The sequence below is a fragment of the Syngnathus scovelli genome, chromosome 11 (genome assembly GCF_024217435.2).
Source record: "Syngnathus scovelli strain Florida chromosome 11, RoL_Ssco_1.2, whole genome shotgun sequence".
NCBI lineage: Eukaryota > Metazoa > Chordata > Actinopteri > Syngnathiformes > Syngnathidae > Syngnathus > Syngnathus scovelli.
The window spans coordinates 1,009,762-1,025,827 of record NC_090857.1 but is presented as its reverse complement, the minus strand read 5'-3'; the positions used below and the strand labels follow the sequence as shown (position 1 = coordinate 1,025,827).

Here is a 16,066-nt window from a genome sequence, read left to right as displayed (position 1 = left end):
AAACATGTGAGGTTCTCGCAAAAGACGCTCAGCGTGAGAGAGTACCAGCGAGGTGGGAGAAAAAAAATTACGCACGTACATGTGCGTCATCCAGGAAGAACTAAATGTCACATGACAAAACGCAGACATAAAAAAAAAAAAAACACAAAGAGAAACACAATTTACAAGTCCAGAGCATTTTTCATGTTGTCTAACGTACAACGGCAAATAGGATACACACACTGTTGTCTGTTGCCATGCGCTTGACAAATAAAGCAGTGGGACACAAACATTCATTCTTACCATCTTAATCTTCACCCGTGAGGGGTACGGGCTTAAATCTAACAATCTTGCCTTTCTAGATTAACAAAATTCAGCTCCTTAAGTGCTACTGAGTTTCCTGCGAAAAATGATGACAAGAATTCTGTATGGGGGCCCGGGTTTGAAAGACAAACAAGAACCTATGGAACGGGATTAGATGTCAACTCACTGACCTCTTGTCCAATATTTTCAAAAGGTTTGCTTGCCGCAAAGAGAGGAGTTAATGAGTGCCCCGAGAGGGCGGCACGCTCGTAATTGGACGTCCAAGTCAGTCTGTGTTTGGATGAGCTAATTGTCAGACAGACTTAAAAGTTTGCTGATCTTTGAACTTCACCGTGACAAATCCATTCGGTCAAGCACGAAATGATAGCGATTAACCCCCAAAACTCCATTAATGCTTTGAGGAGCTATCCGGCGCTCCAAACGCAAGAACAAATATCATAGCGTAGCCTAGAGCAAGGCTAGGAAAGTTCGGTCCTAGGGCACTGCTGTCCTGCCTGTTTCTTTATTATTATATTCATATTAATCATGAAACCTACGATTATTTTAAAAACATACGTCTGTGTGATGGAACATATTTTTTGCATATTATTTAAATCAATAGTGGGCTTTTGAATGAATTTACGTTGACAACTCAAAATATTTGATATTTAATAGTTTTTAAGATCAAATATGCAGCCGGTCAACACTGGCTCCGAACAATTATTCCGAACAAAGAAACATAAGAAGAGGGTTAAATTGAGGTTAAACGTAAATGTATGCAGCCAGAAAGAAAGTGTCATTAGCACACTGCGTGAGGTTTTCCGCTTCCATTTTTGCCAGAAGCGTCTTGGCAGGCCCACGTGCATTGTAGAAGAAGAAAAAAATCTACTTCTCTCAGAAGCCGGTTTAATTTTTTGACAGGCTGGCTTAATTTCCCTTTCAGACCCGCCGTCAAAAGATTTTGTTATGCATCGCTCATCTGTGTATTTTCAGCAGGGAGTCTTGCATTTGTGCTTTTTTTTTGTTGCCTTTCCTGCTTGTTTATGTGAGCGACTAAATGAGAGGCAAGAGCGGGATGGATAATGAATGAATAATTGAAACGTGTCCATGTTTTGTAAACCCGTGCATCCTGACCAAACTGAATGTCTCAAAAATGAGCTTGAAACTATTAAAAGAATGAGAGAAAGTTTGAAAAATCAGCGCCTGACATGAGTTTCATTGATCAACACATAATTGGGTGCTCATAACAGGACACATGATAAAGGCCAAGTGTCACGACTCGTGTCCGATCGTTCTATTGTGTGTATACGTTGTCATGGTTTCTGTTGACGTTGCCCCTCCCCTCCCTTCTGTGTCTGCTCACAATCAATATACTAATCACAGTCACCTGCCTGTGGTTACCTGTGGTGTATTTAAGTCCTGACTCCCCAGTTGGATACTTCTGGTCTCTAGTCTAGTCTCTTTGGCTTTGTCGGTTTCTGTTTGTCTGTCGGTTCCCCCTGTCACTCTGCCCCAGCAGTTTAGTTTGCTGGTTCCTGTTGGTTTGTTCCCCTCATCCTCGCTTTTCTGCATTTGGCCGCCCTGCTCCATTCTCATATGTGACACCAAGAATCCATCCTGGGAAGAAAAGTACAAGCCAGCCCTGGAGAATTAGAAAAAAAAAAAGCCCACAACCCTTTTAATCAACAAAACAAAATTAGGTGGACATATGTATTATGTGAAGATTTGGGAAGGTTCGCCTTGCCCCACCAAATGATTGTCTGCTCATCGCTCGGAGAAGGAGGAGGAGGAGGAGGAGGAGGAGGATTGATTAATTCATCACTGTGAGTTGTTTTTAATTACACTGTCAGGCGATCTGTTAATGGACAATGAAATCCATGACATCATTCGATAGCTATGCACACTATGTATAAATATAAGTGAGGCTTCCTGCTTGGATGGTGGCGAAGGTGAGACGGATATATGAAACTCCAAGCAGGCTGCCGGCCGGCCGGGGCTGGGGGGCTGGGGGGGGGTGACACATAATTAAGCTGCTGCCTGCTCATTTATCACCTGGCAACTCTTCTAATCGGACGTCACTTGACACCGCTTTACTAAGGGACTTGAACACATCATTGATGAAAGCAACTATTTGAAGAAAGACTCTGCTGAATGCCCTTAAGGTTATCTCTCCTAAGCCCCAAATGCACAAGCTGCTGAGAGCTTGCTCTGCTTTGGCAAATGCTGGCCTGGGGACTTTGTTTTCTTAAGTGTAGATGTGAGGCGTTTACTCGGCTTTTTAAATGCACTCCTGCAATAATAATGATCAAAATGATGCAGTAGAAATCATGAGGGTTCTATTCTTCAAATCTGATGCTTTCATTTAACCCGAAGATGTCAAAGTTAAGGCCCGGGGTCAGATCTATTCTTATTATTATTATTATTATCATTATCATTTTAGTATGATACACTTTGGATTCTCAATCTTATCATTCCGAAAAAGATGTTTGGTTCCAAGAGCTGGAATGTAAGAAAACTCCTGAAACCATCTGTGAGCTCTTAAGGCATTTTCTTTGACCACGTCGTCTTTTTATTGCTATCATGCTTTGAGGTCTGAAGCTTATCATCCAGAAAAGGGCCTGAGGAGGTGGGCTTCCTTACATGGTGGGGGTGGGCATGCAACCTTGTCAGCATGGTGAAATAATTGGTGGCGAGCTGAAGGCTCAAAGGGAAAAAAGTGCTTTCATCGCATTTGGGCCGAACCGAAAGCACAGCAAAATATTATAATGACGTTCTACCTGACGTCAGGTGAACATGGATATGTGCTGTGTTATCAATTTTACCGAGATGTCCAAAGCCACCCTTTTGAGGGCCTTTACCTTCTGGCTTTGTACTCACTGAACGTGAACGCCAATATACATGCATACAACTCTGGACCTCATTTTATCTGCAATGTCATTCAGCAACATCCATCATTTTGCTTTGTGGAAAAACGTATATCTTTTGTTTTTGTTTGGTAGATGTTCATTGCCGGGCCGGGGGGGGGCCGACGGGGTGGGGACGCGGTGACATTTTCAATAAGAAAGATTTATGGATGCCATCTGACGGAAAAATGGGAGGAAGCTGTGCTTGCTTGCTGTTGATGTGGAAAAGGACTACCAAGTTTTGTTTCAGTTTTTCAGATCACTACTGTGGCTAGAAACCCCATAGTTTTGTCACAAAAAGGAGTAGAATGGTTAGGAATAATAATTCTGATTTATCAAATTAATTCATTTATTACAACCAGAAGTATCACATTGCTGAAATTAGTGTGAATATATTTCGATATTTTTTTATCCGTAGTGAATTGTATGTGCCGTCCCTTTTTATAGCGTGCGGGAGGGAGTACATTAGAAGCATAAGATGGGCTCATGTCCCAAAAAAATCCACCCAAAACACTGTGAGCTACCGTGCCAACGTTTGGCCTACGATGACCTCCTCTTGACCTAAGCCATGAAATGGCCCAGAGGAGGCAGAGGGAGGCCATGTTGTGCTCATTAAATTTGACCTCGCATCACACCACAGCCAACACTGTCCGAGCACACCGAAGCCGATTTCGACTTATTTCCCGATCCCCTGCTCTATCCCTTTTAACCACACTTAACACTCTTTTCCACTTAGCATTGGGCTGCCTCGTGAGAGCCTGTCGTGCACATATGTTGGCTGTGAGTGTGTGTGGCGACGGTGAGGGGCGGGGGGGGGGGGCGCATTTAGTGTGAGTGGACGATGAGAGTATGCGGGCTATTAAACACAAAATTGGGAGTCCACTCTGCTTCAGAGTTGCGCGCACTAATTCCGCCGACCTCTACTCTGCAGAGGCTTTAGCTAAAAGTGCCATCTAGCCACCACTTTATGTGTTATTTTTAATGTAAGCCAAGAGACGAAACACGCCACCAGAACAGACAAACGGCACATCGGGTCGTGCTAAAAAAATGAGCGTTTGGGAAGACAGGAGGATTAAGCGATGCAATTTGCATTGATGGCAAAAGTAGGAAGACCGTATTAGGAAGGACCTCACTAAAGTTCAGATCAAGACCTTAAGGAAACAATGGCTGACGTTTTGATGCGATCACAAAAGTCATTGACATATTTATAAATATTTCATCATATTTTTTAATGCAATAATACTGAAAATAAGACACTTTGCTACTCTGTCTGGTCGTCAGTGGACAGGTGATAACGGTATAATTGCGATAATTGAATAAGCCTGCCTTGCCTACCATAATAGTCTCATTTATGCTATTTGTAGCCATACAAAATAAATCATCCACCAATTAGCACCGCACTGACATCATGCATAAAACATGCCAGGGAAGATGACAGCCGGAAGGAAGTCAATGGAGGCTGTTTGCTTTTTGGTCTTTTTTTGTTTTTAATTGCCTTAATGATTGACATTTTGATTCCAGGCTGCAAAATGAAGCTGTACCAACGTTGCGTTTTATTGAGGTCTTCTGATGGATAAAAATAGATTCTTCTATTTATAAGCAGGATTAAAACACACATAGTGTAAAAACTCTCAGTCATCCTGGGATCATTTGCCGTAGCATCCTTCCAGAAGATAGATTTTTTTTAGTCAATATAAAAGCAATGTTTCTTGATAGATGATAACAATTACCACATTTTGATGAAACAATTTGCTGTGCTGTTATAATGCCGATTAATCATATACCTAGTTTACTATATTACATGGCGGAAAGCCAAGAGGAAATAGTGCGTCACGGACAGAATGTTCATCATTTCACATTTCAAGAGAACAAAGTTAGCCAAGCACCGACCTTAAGCTCACAACTGCTGACTGACTCGACATTCATTGGCCAGGCTTCACCTCGTACGAAAGCCACACACTCACAGATGATACATTCGGTGGATGCACATTTTGTTGTTGAATGATGCAGAATCTTTTTTTTTTTTTAAATCATATAAATCTATAAGTTGATGACATCATTGGCAGGATGGTTGATTCTAATTATATTCTATACCTGCAGCGCTAATTAAAACCAGTCTATGGTGTATGGCGTGTTAAACCTTAGCAAGACCAAAATACGGGAAAGGTCTCAATATAAAACCTGTGCTGCTGCTGCTGCTAGAATGCCTGACGTACGTACGTAAGTGACCAAAGACTAGCTCGGCATGATAAAATGGTGGTGCTGCAATTTTGACTGACACATGACTGCCGCTTTGCCCCTCCTTTTTGTTCCGCTGCAAGAATTGTGACTGTGCAAGATGATGTTTTATTAGCGGCCTGCGTACTAAACGCATTGTGTAAGCTTGTTTAGCATAATCTATCAGGCACAAATATATGCGCCACTAACGGCCGCTCACACGCACACACGCACGCACACACACTGCAAACAGATGCTAAACGTCAAGGAGCTTCCTCACCAATTAGACTTTTGTCTTTTGTTTACCAGGACACAGTTTGACATCTTCCCTTTGTCGATGCGTTACTTGATCAGTTTGACGTGTTGTGTCTGGCATACAGGTGTGAGAGCAGCTCACTAAAATAAGCCTGTTTTCCAATTCTGTGCTACTGAGAGATGGCTTCTCACCATGAAGAACAAGTGTGGTGGATCAAATCCATAACGTGGATCTGAATATAAATTGTTGATAATGAGATCCATGGTACTCCAACACACGTCTTAAAGAAAAAAGATTTTTTTTTTTTTTCTCCCCAATGGCTCAAAGATTCATTTGTTGAGATCTGGTCACATATGATAATGTTGTGTATTCCAAATGAAATGTCCTTTTCATTCAAAACAACAAAAATACATGCAATAAAATTCCATTTCAATTTTGACACAACAAAACGACCTCTTTGAATATGATGCAATGCAGTTTTTATACCACTATAAACATCTGCATGTACGGCCCACACTGTGCTCATCAGAAGTTCATTTGGCCCTCCCACTCACTTCATTATGAATATTTTGTATTTCATTTTCCTCTTCCATTGCGCTTAACCCCAATACATAGACTACAATAAGTGGATTTATTTTGACAATAGGACAAATGCACACGTCACGATTGCATAACAACAATATTAACTTGCTGTGATGTTAGTGGAGCGCAATTAAGTAGTGCGCTAATTGAATTTCATACAATCTAAAAAGACTGTTGGCCCAAGGCTGAGCTGCAGTGTAAAAAAATTCAATAAAAAGTGCCATGCAAATACAGTGATGTTCTACTTTGGATAGAAAGTGTGAGCACACGTATGTGGGCTGAAAGTGTGTCACTTTTAACACGCAGTCATCTGATGACGAGGATGCGGATGACAAGGAAGCCAAGGATGACATCTTTCTCACACATCTGCCCCGTTGATTCTTTATCACAGCGACACATGCACGACACAGTCGGCACGGAGTCGGGTGTTTAGCTGGACCGCGTTGGATTCGGGAGGTGAGGTGTGGACAACTCCACTGGTCAAGTCAGCCATCTTAACTTTCAAAATGCTGAATATGGTTTATTCGAAGTGAGTACGCTTTCTTTTTGCTCTGAAGGGTTTATTTGCCCTCACAAAAAAAAATCCAGATATTCCTAGGGGTTTGTTTTTGTGAATAACGACGGACTATATATAATATAAAATAAATAACCCTAACCCAGCCTCTATTAGTACAAAAAGGAACATGGCAACTTGTAACCTCAAACAAAATGGGAATTCAGATAAATAAAGTCCCGGAAACGTTTAATTTGGGAACAACCCGCAGGAGGAACTCGGTGACGTTTAATCAAAGGCACCAAAACAGTGATAGCAGCACATGTGGGATCTATTTCCCATGCCTTTTGTGTTTTTATGGCACTCGTGGCAATCCAGCAGTTTGTCTTGCTTCAAGACAGCATTCAAGCAAACATCCAATCAGCAACCAGCTGAGCACCATTTGCCTCCCGCCAGGCACGCCAAGATGGGCTCGGCAAAATACGATATTTGACCTGAAACTTTCTGTGATTCTGGCATTTTATTTTCCCAAACATGTTTTTCAGGCAGCGCTATTAAAAAGCAACAGCATGCATGCAAATAGTTTCTCATTACAGTAATTAAAGAAGCAACTGGATGCAAATCAGTGGAAGCGCAAATGCAATTTGTGAGGACTCATTTGTCACATTTTGAGCAAACATCAAAGCAGCGTGGAAAACCAGGAGACCATCTTCAATTCAAAACCGCCAATGTGTATGGAGAAATGGGAGCCAGGCCAGGCCAGGCCAGGCCAGGCCAGGCCAGGCCAGGCGTGTGCTGGGCCTTTCATGCACTTCCCCTGGATAAGAACAAGGATGAGCAAGGAGGCTGGGAGGTGAAGCAGAAAATGAGGAATTTAAGAGTGCCTAGAAGAAAGTGACGGACGGCAAGGAAGTCATTGGGGGATGCCAAGGATTAAAAAGAACTCCACCATGGGTGACCTTTGAATAAACATGATAGTTGTATGCATTTTCAAACGGATAATGGCAAATGGATGGCTCCTACTTTAACAAACTCCCATTAAGAACAGACAAGCACCAATTAGAGCATGTAAATCCGTTTTTTTAAATCGTTCAGACTAGTTTGATGTCTCGTAAGTTTCTGTTCTATTTGTCCACCTGCTGATCGCGATTCCTCTTAGGGGAAACCAAAAAAACAACGAGCGCTTTGTCCGGGCTTCAGCTGCTTGGCAAAGTCGCTGAGAGCGACTTATGCTCGGCCGCGGTTCGGTTCACCTCATGACAAAAAATGACGCAAGATTGAGGAAGAGAAAAATATTCGCTTGCCTCTGGCAAGGCTGCTCTGACACTCACCTCTGTCAGATGTGCCTCTGGGGAGGCTCGCCTTACTCTTGCAAGAGGTGCCACTCTAAAAAGTGCCTTCATATCGTTCGGCTAGATATCTTCTCTTTTATGCAACATTTAATTGTCTAAATTAAATAATATTTAGCATGTATGTGGGGGGGGGGGGGGTACATAAGAAGCATAATTAGAGTAGTGTAAAGATTCCCAAAATGTCGCTTAAATAGTGTTATATATATATATATAGGGACACGTATCCGGTGAAGAAGAAAAAAAACGATACTAAAAAAAAAAAAAATGCTATCCTGGCAAGAATGATTAAAACTATAAACTCTCTGCTGTCTGTTATCAGTACAGATATGTCAAGTTGTTGTATCAGTTGGACTTTAAAAGTGACAAGGAAACACTTTGGTAACATGGCCGTGCGTACATCTGGGAGCTTCTCTTCTGCTTTGATTTCCAGAGATTATGCCAGATTTCTGCCTCTGAGGACACGTCTTCCCGGTCGGTGTAAGGCACACGGATATCAGGTAGATACCTTTTTTTTAAGCATATAAAATGTATTATGAGTGCACATGTCCAAAGTTAACATCTTAAAGAGTTGAAGTAAAAAAAGCTCATTGGTATCATTGAATTCTTTCATCCACTCTCAAATGGGGGAAACATTTTATTAGGAATCAGGCTGAGCAGAATCAATAATGGAAGCATTCCATTTATAATGATCTCCATACCAAATCATAACAAGACATGAAAGAGGTCCATGCCCAAAACTCAAGTAATCCATTTTGGTTTAACTTTAGCGTAGCAATTTATTTGTTACAGTGATTCTCAGACTTTTCATACGTGTATATATGCTTTGTAAGTGCTACCTCCTTCATTTTCTTGCCTTAGGTTGATAAGATCTTTTCTTTTGTTCTCATGAAATGTTGTGTTTTATTTGATTGTATTTGTATTTAATTCAGTTTGCCAGTCACTATGCTGCTATGAGCGCAGGAATTCGGGCACAAAAGGAAGCAGATATTGGAGACAGATGGGCGCCCCTTTTCCATTTCCAGCATGTGGCATGAAAAAGATGGTGCTCGCAGATTTTATTATGAAAGCAAAAAATTATTTAGATGTCAGCTTGAGTAAACACAGGCGGTAAAAATGGCTTTCCGCTGAGTGTCAAAGACGACACATGGGAAGTCCAGCAAAGCAGACACAGACAAGTGAGATAATAAAGGAAGAAAAATGCTGCGTTCAGGTTTATAGCGACAAAAAAAGAACCTTACTTCCCCTTGTTACCGCTTCCACCTGCGATTTGGCAGCGCCATGGTATCAGCACATAACTAACGAGACTGTTTGGGCTGCTCTTTCCTCATATTCCAAACCGTATTTTTGTTTCAGTATTATTGCACATCATTATCATGCAAAGAAATGCCAAAATCTGCACACTGTAAACATTTGATTGCAATTCATTGTGCGATTGGGAAATGCGGAACACACACACGCACACACACACGCACACACACCTACTGGCACAAAGATGGGGGAAATTGGATTCTTTTTGGAAGTATTGTCAGCAAACTCTCTTTACTTTCCCCTTCGAGAGATGTTGTCACTCCGCACTGCTAATAATAACAACGTTTGAACACGCTTTCTCAGGGCTGAAGTGCAAGTCAGGAAAGTGGATGAGGAAATCTCCTGTATTTCAAGTTCAGATCAATACAACTTTTTTTTGTTTGTTTGATATTTTAAGAAAGTGAATGAGGAGGCTGCATGTCCAGAACTCATGTGTGCGCTCACAGAGTTATTCCTGTGGGGGCAAGAGCGGCAAACAGAGCCACATACACTCATTATTTTTAGTCCTGTTTGCTCTGGGCTCCGCTCCGAATTGCCCTCTTCCTCCTCCTCCTCCTCCTCCTCCTCCTCCTCCTTCTTCTCAATCTCATCTTCTTCTTCCCGAGAATAAAGATCATCAGTGGCAAAGAAAGAAATGGAACAGAGGAGGAGACAACGTACATATTAAAAATAAATTCATTCGTTTAAAATATGATTGACAGTTACTTGGGTTTGGCTAAATGTTCACAAAGTGCAGGAAATGGCACACGTTAGCTGAAAGACTTTCCACATTTAAACTGACTTACAGTCTGAGGCCTCCATTAGAATTGCTCTTTGTCTTAATGGTATATCTAACGTCTTCATATTTTTAGAGGTTGAAGTCAACAGGAGTAGAAACGTGCATATGAATTTCCATGGCAATTGATCAGCATTTCACACGCTAGGTGACAACCGAAGGTAGCAAATCAAGCCGGGAAATGCTGTGCATTCCAAGTACGTGATCGGTAATTCATAACAATAAAAAGTCAAAGATTCAATTACTTGGTGGTTATATTTCAAGCAACATTTTAGTTCATCGTCAAGAAGGTACATGTGAACTGCTAGCACTGCTGTTGGAGATCTGATGGTCGCGCTACGGGACTAGAGCTGATTTAGCATGTGAAAGCCAGGAGAGGAGAGCCAGAGAGCATGCTTATGATCTATCATGCTGGGCCACCTGCTTTCTCCAAAAGAAGAACACTCAAATGCCACACAGCTGCTGCGCTCAGCCAAGCGTGAAAAACAACACTACAGCACAAAAGACCACATCCGCTCGCTGCCTGTATAAATACATACACAATATATCTGCACAAACATATAGCGCATTTGTACACAATCAATTATATATACATATACACGTATATATATATACATATATATATATGTGGCAGACATATCCAGCTCCAGTTCTTGATAGCTGAACAGTTTGTAAAACCGCTTGAAGATGATAAGTGAGGATCCTTAAGTGTGAGGCAACAAGTTTTTCTTCACAGTATGATGCTGTCACATTTGTGTTTTCGCCAAGGATGATAAAGCACATGCTCTTAATGACTTATTAATGCACAACAACGTACACGCACATGCGGAGATATCTGTCCTACTTTCACCAACAGCCCGAGCTAGTAGATTGTCTCGATTCATTTGTGAAATGTCGACAACAAGTACAAAAGAAATAATGAGAAGAAATATCGGAGAAGAACATTTTCAAAGAGCCAAGATTCCTATCCCCAAATCATTTCTTTCTTTGAATGATGAATAGTTGCTATTCTGTTGAAGTTGACAGCTGCCATCAGGCATCACAGTTCATTAGCAGTGAGCCAGAACCCTTTCATTTTCATGTTCTACTCCTCCTACTCGCTTCGACCCTGACCGCTGATGTCCTGTCACAATTGCAGAACATGCTCTTCCAAGGGCCTCGGCAAAATGTGCCGCTTCACGTAACCGACCCTTCACTCCTACTTCAGCCCAGGGGCTCTCCGGGTTGGGCAACATATGCCATATTTTAATCCAGAAGTGCCCTCTGTCAAATCATTAAAGCTGCGAAGAAGCCACTTCTGTCAAGTTCTCCCCCGTTCCCGTCAGTCTCTCGCCCAACTTAATGGAGCCACGAAAAAAAATTCTATGCCTGCTTCTTGTGAACATGAAGAGCTCAGATGGAGCGGGGCGTTTATTGAGCGATTGCTGACGGCCCAGCAATGACGGAGGTAGACTAATGGACTTCTGACAATAGCTGTGACATAGTTATGATGTCAATGAGAATATCAAAATTGCTCAAATATTCCGAATTTTTAGTCGTGCAATGTGCATTGTATTTGTTACACATGCTGTAGCCATTGATTCCGCAAATGGGCAATGTTTGGCCTCTTCGGGGATCCTTAGAAGAAAGATGGCGTATTTTGTTTACATGTAGTAAGGTACAATGCTAAGGCGATAACATTTGGTATGCTAACATACAGGGGGATTGCAACATGCTAAGATGGCTTACTGGCGAAGGTTGATGATTTTACCACATGACAGAGCTGTTTCAAATCTTTGGATTCTTTGGACTCTGCAGCATGACCTTTCTCCGGTGCGTTTTTCCTCACAAGGCAAACGAAAATCATCAGCTCGAGTCGCGAAATAATAAAACGGGGGAGAGAAAAAGTGATTGATCGCAGCATCCTAACAGGATCTCATATGACCCACCAGATCCATACCCGCGCTCTTGGCTTGATTCTGCGTTTTCTCTTTGGCTCGCTTTGCTGCCACTTTGTCAGCGGGTGTTGGACACAAAATAATTGCTTCTATATTTCCTCCATTGATTTCTGGCGCAGGGCAGCCTGTGCTAAAACCCTCGCACACGCACACACCCAGTCCGCCGCCATAGCAGCAGTAAACATATTTACAGCTCGTCTTTTGGTTGATTCCACAGCTCGTTATTAAGAACATGTCATCACAGCTCTTAAATTAAGCGCGGCGTTGCGTAGTTCAACACGCAGAAAGATAAAAGGCCTGAAAAACGAGGGTCGGGAGATTCAAAGACTCGATAAAATACCCGCTCGCGTACAGTATGCGAATGAAGGCGCCTTTACATTCTCCGTTGCTTTAATTGTTTTTATTGAGGTCGTAAGTTAAAAGCATTGACAGACTGCCAGTGAGAGTTTGCTGCAGGTCAATTTTGATGAAGAAAATCGCACATTGGCCCCTTGTCATCTTTTCTCCCGAATGAGAGTTGCAGCTCTTAATTACGCCACTCTTCATTCTCCTTTAGCCTGGCCCCCGTGGCATGTCATAGCTATAATGAAGCAGCCCTCCCTCCCTCCCTCCCTCCCTCCTTCCCTGCTGCAACACACAGCTCTATCATTTCACATTGTGCTCTTCTAGTGGGTTGTCCTCGAGATGAGCAGCACAGCACAGCAGACATAACGATTTGGCCACTGACAATCGTGAGCCTCCTTCCCCAAAGCAGATGTCAGGTTTGATATTCTCAATCATCACCTCCAACCATTTTCAAACCAGAGCGGCAAGATAAAATGTCTCTTAACACACCTCGCACCACGTGAAAATCGCGCAGGATAATTAGGTCCAGAATCTGGACTTGGATAACTGATAGAAAGGTGGTGGTAGTAGCAGCAGGCCATACGCATCAATTCATTAATAACCCCGTGTGACATTTGATCATTTCTCGTTCATTCCTCTCAATTCCAATGAAATCCTGTCTGAAGCATCCCACTTTGATTGCCCTAAATCTGCTTAAAAAAACGCCATCGCCTCAGTGTGACATAGTATGCAATTAGCGAGCACAAAAGGTGTCCATGCAGACACACCCGCCAGCGGCAGGATGCCCGGGGCAGGACCGCTGACATGAATTATTAAATATTTGTAAATGAATTAGCACCTTGGGGGGGAGGGGGGAGTCACCTGTGAACACAAGCGGAATTTTAGATCTGCAGTCGCAAGGAAGGAAGGAAGGAAGGAAGGAAGGAAGGAAGGAAGGAAGGAAGGAAGGAAGGAAGGAAGTCCAGTTTATTTAGCAGCTCATACTTATGATGTGACAATTGGTTACGGGATTTTCCTTTGGAGCAAACAATTGAGCACATAAGCGCGGCGACCTCAAAGTGTTTGCGAGAGGCGCATGCAAAGCAGAGAGGAAAGGTGAGAATGGGGCGAGGTGCATGTGGAGCGCTTCCCCTGAGTTGCCTTCCCTTTTATTTTCTTGCACCCGCGTCCAAAGCCCAGGAGAAATTAATCCCGCCGCACGACTGCTGCTGGTGATATTGCCGGTGAGGGACCTTGTGAACGTGTGTGTGTGTGTGTGTGCGGAGACAGTCAGAGAAAACAGCAAGGTCAGGAGAAGTAAATTGTTTTTACCGAGGCGAGGCGTTTAATTCTGCTTTATATGTGAAAAGCGGTAAAGCGGCATGCTGCTCTGAAAAAGAACCACCGTGCCCGTCATCTTAATAAAGTGCTCGCAAATTGCTCCGACAGCAATACAATTACGATCAAATAGTGACTGAGGACGCTTCTTTGCTAAACTCTCCCATTTGGAGGGGCATTTAGAATTTGGAGCTTTGAAATCATATCAATCCATGATATTGCTATTGAGGTCAACTTTAGGACAAAATAGCAATTACCATCACGTAAGACCAGAAGACAAGAAACAAAGCAGATGAAGATGACAGGAAGATATTGATGAAGGAATTGTACATGGTGCAGATGAGGAAGAGACAGAAAATGATGACGACGGAGAGGCAGAAAACGGCAAAGCAGAGGCGGTCAAAGTTACAAAAGACCGAGATGAAGAAAATGTAGAAAGTTGATGAAGCAGAAGCCCACGTCCAAGATGTTGTTGGCCAAGAATGTGCCAAAGAGGACAATAGAAGGGACTGGGAGAGCACAAAGTGATGATGACAAAGACCAGAAGGAAAAATGGAGGAATAAGCCAAGACAACAGACAGCAGGAGACACATGATGATCAAGAAAGACAAATGCCATTGATGACATCTTTTTCCATTCCTTCTAATGTGGCGGAAAAACCATTGACAGTGTTTCCATCCTTGTTGACTCGCTTCTACTCTATTCATCAGCCCAGAGAAATGTTGCCTTTGCACCACCACAACATATCCATTGTGTACCAGCATGAGACGAGAGCAAGGAAGAAGAAAACAACGAGGGGGGGGGGGGGCTCGTTCCAATAGATGAAAGTCAAGCGTCGCCGCCGCTGCCTGCCTTTGAGCGACAGCTTCTTTCACAGCGTCGACATTGGCACTCAAATGCTGGACAACGACTACGAGAATCCGTTGAGATGCAGTGTGGTGGTTCTCGTTCTATGCTTCTGCTTTTCAGTCCCTGAAACCAGTTGGGAGACAACATTTGGAGAAGTAGCTGTTCACTGATTCGGAAAGACATCTTATAGGGTGGCAAAATATCAAAACAAATAAAAGTCATCGGTGGAATGGATACCGCTGCAAGAACGTCATCATAGCCACCTCACACATTCAACCTCGCTCTCGCTCTCTCTCTCTCTCTATCTGTCTGCCTCTCTCTCTCTCTCTCTCTCTCTCTCTCTCTCTCTCTCTCTCTCTCTCTCTCTCTCTCTCTCTCTCTCTCTCTCTCTCTCTCTCTCTCTCTCTCTCTCTCTCTCTCTCTCTCTCTCTCTCTCTCCGGACACACACAGAGTCTCAGACGTAGCTGCAACCAGCAGACACGCATGGTGCAAATTAGGCTGAATAAATAAGAGATGGAGTTGCGCCTTCCTTCGTCTCCGAGTCTAATCTCCGAGGTAGGCGGTAGAAACAGCTTGCCACATCAGGTCGCATGAGTGAGCGAGCGAGTGGGACACCGCTGGCTTCCAGGAAACCAATTTGTTTGTTTATTGTCTTCATGTTTTTTTGTCTGCGGTTACACTTCATCGCGGCCGGGCCCATTGCGGACATGCTCGCCTTAAATGGCATCAATAAAACACGCTATGTGCTCTGCCTCCTCCGACAGGAAGCGCCACAAGGCTGCTTTTGTTGCCTATGGCGGGCCTTCCCACTCCCCCTTAAAAGGGTCCCTGGATTGGCTTTGCCAGCTGAGGGAAAAAAAAAAAGTGCTTTCGAAAGCCATTAGCCTACCAGAACACGTTCCAAAATTGGGCCTAATCGTGTCGCTAGATGGGCCGACTTTTTCTGGTTCACAGATTACTGCCGTGAGAGTGACGAAAAAATGGAGGAGGGTGATATTTAGCTTGTTGTGCTACTGCTGCTGATTCAACAAATGGGCAAACAAAAGCATTGAAACAGACTACTTCATCGTGAAAGGATTCAACTGACTGTTGAGTAGATGCTGAATAGAAGAATACGCGAGAGAAAAAGTCAACAAACACTATCCTAATTGGATTCCAGCATATATTATTTTCATCTTGTGTGCTAAGTTGATGAAGCGCTTCCATGCATTGTTTTAGTCTCCCGCTCACCTGCACACACCTGCATAAGGGACTCACTATCGATCTGAAAGCAAGCCGGCAGAGAACACAAATACAGCCTGCGGTGGCTCCTTAAAAAGTCCAGACGAGCCTCTTCATCCTGGCCGTCCTCCTCTTCCTCCTCTCCTGGCGGCTCATGCATTTCAAGCAGGCGCCTGCCGAGGCTGCGGCCCAGGCAGGCGCATCCGTTTGTAGCGCCAAGGTTGCTTT

At 43.2% G+C, this 16,066-nt stretch overlaps 1 protein-coding gene and 1 long non-coding RNA gene across 2 annotated transcripts in view; one reads left to right on the top strand and one right to left on the bottom strand.

The window, feature by feature from the left end:
• Positions 1 to 16,066, bottom strand: part of tafa3a (TAFA chemokine like family member 3a) — a 52,030-nt gene that overhangs the window by 32,750 nt on the left and 3,214 nt on the right. The gene's annotated exons all lie outside the window — the stretch shown is intronic.
• On the top strand, positions 1,694 to 15,145 carry LOC125977152 (uncharacterized). The gene is made up of 3 exons (XR_007484559.2): positions 1,694 to 2,105; positions 8,516 to 8,582; positions 14,107 to 15,145. It is a non-coding gene; the product is annotated as an uncharacterized lncRNA (long non-coding RNA).